The sequence below is a fragment of the Micromesistius poutassou genome (genome assembly GCF_964030765.1).
Source record: "Micromesistius poutassou genome assembly, chromosome: 7".
Taxonomy (NCBI): Eukaryota; Metazoa; Chordata; class Actinopteri; order Gadiformes; family Gadidae; genus Micromesistius; species Micromesistius poutassou.
Genome location: NC_140277.1, coordinates 18908632 through 18914631, shown reverse-complemented (window position 1 = coordinate 18914631; position 6000 = coordinate 18908632).

The window sequence follows — 6000 nt, the reverse complement described above, 5'->3', positions numbered from 1 at the left end:
TGCTTCCCCATGTTTCGTGTTGACTCTGGGGATAATTAACCTATTGGTCTCAGAGGATCTTAGTGGCCTGGTGTGGGAGCAAGGTTTGGGGAGAACGACACAACTTGTCACAATGAAACTTGTTTCCACTCAAAAGGTGTTTTTTTTCACTTTGGATGGAAACGTGTCACTAAGCTTGTCAATGGTTGCATAATTATATATTTTTAAACCTCACACCGCACCAGTAGCACACAGTAGCAGACGGCTTCCTGCCGTCACTGCAGATGGCTTAAGTTCCACACACTTCCTGTTAAGGCTGAACGATTAATCAAATTCAAATTGAAATCACGATGTAATAGAACGTGATATGCAAATCGCAAAGGCTGTGATTAAAAAAAAAAAAAAACTTTTTTTTGTTGGGTGATTTGTTACCGTTACTGACTGGAGATCAGTCAGATTCATATTTATTTTTCTTTTACCATTCAATAGTTAAATAAAGATGTTATATAATCAACTCATCTCAACACATCGGCCTGGCCTAAAGGAAAGAGCAGTTTATATGTTGACTGCTTCCAATGTTGTGTTGGGTCATACTACAGAATGATTTATTGCTTTTTTAGTGAATAACACAGAACATAAGGAACTTAATAAATTTTAAAAAAATCGCATATTAAATCGCAATCACAATATTGGTCAAAATAATCACAATTCGATGATTTCCCCAAATGGTTCAGCCCTACTTCCTGTCCTGTGAACTCTTGGGTTGGGTGGTCTTAGTGGAGGTTCTTTTCTCACAGTGTCTGTCTGGGCGCACCCCTCCACATCTCTCCTCTCTGGGAGTGGACGGACAGAAGAGCATCCTGGATGTTCTGATCTGAACAAGGTTGTGTTTTAATTATCATGATTTTTCAAATCAAATGATTCTTTTTTTTTATTTATAAAAAAATGATTTCACCAAAAAAAAGTCTTTAAAAAGTGGGGGTTGTCTTGTAATCAAGGTGGTCTAATACTCAGGTCTGTACGGTACTTTAGGCTTTTATCCGTGAGGAACTTGGATTAGAGCCGCTGCTCCTCTGCCTAGAAAGGAGTCAGTTGAGGGGGTTCATCTGGTAAGGATGCCCACTGGGCGCCTCCCTAGGGAGGGGTTCCAGGCACCACCAGTAGGGAGGAGACCTCGGGGAGGACCCAGGACTAGGTGGAGGGATTATATCTCAACACTGGCCTGGGAACGCCTCGGGATCCCCCCGTCAGGACTGGTCAATGTGGCCCGGGAAAGGGAAGTCTGGGGCCCCCTGCTGGAGCTGCTGCCCCCGCAACCCGACCCCAGATAAGCGGATTGACGACGAGGATGAGAATGAGGAAAGTGAGTGAGCTGGAGGTACGAGGAGCAGGGTCCTCTTGCTGAAAGACGTCAACTCCAGTAGTACTCAGGCTGAAGAACAACTGATCCATATTCTGATGACAAGCCGGGGGAGAAACAGTTCTGATGAACTCAGATATCAAGTGGTCTGTTTCATCGTCTGTTTGAAACTCCTACCTCTCCTCTCTGGAGGGGCGTCCATCTTTAAACACAACAGGTATACCCATAGAGCGGTCACTCTTCATGGAGACACAGCTGGGTCCAGGGGAGTTTGCGCTCTCCTGCTTCCCTGGGCTTCAACACAACACACACACACACACACACACACACACACACACACACACACACACACACACACACACACACACACACACACACACACACACACACACACACACACACACACACACACAAAGATAAGGGCAGTGTTGTGCCTGAACGCGTTCAATGAACGAAAGTTCATGAACTAATTCATATTTTGGGTGAACGTGAACTGAACGTTCTGTATTACTGCCGGATAAACGTTACTGTGAACTTGTTCGTTCTGGTGTCTGTGAACAGAACGTTCTCTTAGTTTAACTTCGTTTAGTAGGGTGCCAGATTTCAATAGAGACTTCCAGGCGAAAACCCGGCTGAAACACACCATAAATAGGCCTTTCTATATGTCGCGGGAAAAAACACCCAATCTGGCAACACCATGCCACCAGGCAGTGACGCTGCCGCAGCACCGCATCCGCATGCGTCATCAAAACAAAAATGGAAGCGACAGCAGCGTGTAGCAGCAAGGAGGCTCCGTATGAGCACTTGAAACAGTTTTATGACAAGGTCGGTGAGGATGGGAACTATCTGGCATTTCTGTGCAAACTTTGCCTGCCGGCTTTCAAAAAGAAAATCCGCACTTCAGTCACATCCACGGCAAACCTGAAACGGCACATTGAACCGAAGCACACGGCTACCTCAGCCTGGTTCCTACCTCAGTTTGTGTTAGTAGAATGGTCTTGAGAGTTTTACTATTCATGTAACTTGTTTGTTGAACCTGCCTGGTATATTTGACCAGGATTCCAGTATTCCTTTTTAGTATGTACTGAATGGAATTTGAAATGGAAAATTGGTATTGCACCTTAAGGACTACTGTCCTGTTTTTCTTATAATAATTCCTTATTAAAAAATACCATTCAAGCAGCAAGTTTTTCCTCATGTTTCTGAGAATATACTGTAGGGGTGAAAGCTGCAGCTGCTACTAGTGTGGACTGAACAGCAACAAAGCGTTAAAGCGACAATGGGGAAAGGCTGTCCCCTCAATGCTAATGTGAACACTGGTTGCATAAGGATTCAAAATTGGTTAAAACTGATCAAATAATTGCTGTCTGTACTTCTATATTGGCTGTGGCAATAATTTTGAAAAAATAATAGCTTGCAGTAACATATTGAAAAAAGAACTGAACTAGTTCATTTTTTGGAACTGTGAACTTAGTTAAAATTTTTGAATTATGAACTATGAACTGAACTAGTTCATTTAAAAATGTGTGAACTGAACTTTGAACTAGTTAATGTAGAAAGTGAACTTTCCCAACACTGGATAAGGGGAACATCACTATTAAGAACACTCTGCTTATTAGATGTCCAGAGTAGAGTCTGATATCAAGTGGTCTGTTTCATCGTCTGTTTGAAACTCCTACCTCTCCTCTCTGGAGGGGCGTCCATCTTTAAACACAACAGGTATACCCATAGAGTGGTCACTCTTCATGGAGACACAGCTGGGTCCAGGGGAGTCTGCTCTCTCCTGCTGCTCTGGGCTTCAACACACACACACACACACACACACACACACACACACACACACACACACACACACACACACACACACACACACACACACACACACACACACAGATCAGGGGAACATCACTATTAAGAACACTCTGCTTATTAGATGTCCAGAGTAGAGTCTGATATCAAGTGGTCTGTTTCATCGTCTGTTTGAAACTCCTACCTCTCCTCTCTGGAGGGGCGTCCATCTTTAAACACAACAGGTATACCCATAGAGCGGTCACTCTTCATGGAGACACAGCTGGGTCCAGGAGTCTGCTCTCTCCTGCTGCTCTGGGCTTCAACACAAAACCCACAGACAGCTTTTACTCTGACTAATGATGGTTTTATGATGTATCACTGCTGAGCTCTGAGATGGACAGGGACACAGACAGGGAGAGATCCTCTTCTTACCTCTTAGCTTTGCTCTGGCGGAATGAATGTTCTCCAGGAAGGTCTTAGAGGTAGGACCCCCCTCCTCTCTCTCCTCATCCATAGTAGACTGGAGACCTGGACACAAACACAACTACATATTGTTCCTCTGGTCATTCAGCGTTTGGTTATTCTCTGCTTTTATAGAACCTGCTTATCAGTGGCGGACGCAGACTGTTTGAAGGGCAGGGGCGAAAAAATAAAAAGGGCGCATTCTGCACAACATGGGGCCCCACCAGCGCGCAAAAAGCTATGAGGCATCATGTATGATGAAATAGTCCTCGCCCTCATTAAGATTAGCACTACGTTATTATGAGGAGATCCAGATCAAAGTAATTAATGACATGGTACTGACAATTAAAATGATAACCACACCTCTATGATAAAACCACACAGGGAACTATAAAACCTTTACAATGTTTATTCCACACACACCTTCATTAAGTAAAACACAGAGGGAACTACTAACATTTGTTCCACAACCACACACCCAGGCGTGATAATGTCCATGACAAAGCTATGATTTGGGAGCTTAGCAGTCGGAGCCTAGTAGTGGAAACGCGCCACTAGAGGGTGATGGGCAAAAATAACCTAACGGACACATTACATTACGAATATAGTCAACTCTGGGTCCAAACTTAACAAACACAACACACCACACATTCAAGAGGGTCAAGATGACCCTCGAGCCCTCCTATCAGTCTGCGGAGAACACTCTGCCACAGCTAGATCGCGAGGACACATATCACACAGAAAGACAACACAACCCGGAGGCTCAGGGACAAGAGAACCCTCGATAACCCACACAAAGTCTAACACACACACACCTGGCTAGGAAAGATACTATAAGTTTCACATGCACCGGATCACGGGGGCTCTTCTGAAGCAGAACTTCCACGGAGGCGAAGCTCCGGACGACCTCAGCACTGTTAGGGGACGTAGAATATTCAATCTCTCACGCTTTATGAATCAGTATTACCTTTGCCACTTTACTCAATAAATCCGAGGCCCTCGTGCTGACAGACTTTATTACCTCTCCGTCTCATTTTATCTGGTCAAGTAACTAGACAGACTGTTTTTCCCAACAAGGGCACTCAATATGTTTTTGCACGTGTAAAGGGCAGCCAATAAGGCCCTTCCTCTCGTTGTCACCCCTGTAGAGGGCACTTTAGCAACACTTCAACCATGGAGGCACCGGACGGGCAGAAGGGCACTAGCAGGGCCCTCATTAAGGCACGTTGCTCTAGAGGGCACATCATCACTTATTGTATGAAGGGGTACCCTAGAGGGCACCCAATCATTTTTTTGCACGTGTAAAGGGCAGCCAATAAGGCCCTTCCTCTTGTTTTCGTCACTATTGAGGGCACTTTAGCACGCTTTTTCAACCATTGAGGCACGAGGGGGGGTGGTCGGTCCAAATCCCTACTTTCTTGACTTTCCCAAAATATGTCTGTTGTACCACCCTGTGTTCATACATTTTCTAAATCAGACGGGGATAAGCTATTATAGAGCATTTTTGATGTATTCCTGTGTAATTGTTTTTTGTCCAAGGATGCAATTCTCTTTTTCTGTCAGCAGAGGTCGCAAGGGGACATTCTGAAGTGAATGAGATTGATATCTATAGGTAGATATAGATAGATATATAGACACACAGACAGCTAGACAGACACACAGACAGCTAGACAGACAGACAGACACACAGACAGATAGATGATAGATGGCCTACACATCCATCCAAATTGTCTTTTGTCTGCATCTATACTGTAATAAACTCATTTGAAACCCAAGTCATTTGGTTGAGAAACACTGGCATGTCTTGTCTTGTCTGGCTTGTCCTGGAAGCACAGCCTGTCGGCCTAAATGGCAAAAACTCAGGTGTCAACTGGGAGTACAGAACTACAATGGACTACATATTCATTCTCTCTCTCTCTCTCTCTCTCTCTCTCTCTCTGTTTTTTTTTATATTTTTTTACTGACTTACTGAATGTCAATGCACATTGTACTGTATGCTGCAGTATAACCTACAAAATAAACTTGAACTTGTGCAATTTTCAAAAGATAGATGGCCTACACATCCATCCAAATTGTCTTTTGTCTGCATCTATACTGTAATAAACTCATTTGAACCCCAAGTCATTTGGTTGAGAAACACTGGCATTTCATAAAAATAGGATACATTTCGCCTCTAATTCAAATGACTTAGGCCTCTTGTGGAGCTTGTAGGTAAAAATGGCTTTACTGACTTCCTCTTGACGTTTAGACCACACCCCCATCCCCAGATCTGGCCCTCTTCCTCACGCACAATGACAATACTGACAATGAGATTAATAATACAATTGAAATTATCATTATAATATTAATAATAATAATAATAATATTAACATACAGTATATAATGACTCAATAATAATAATAATTGTA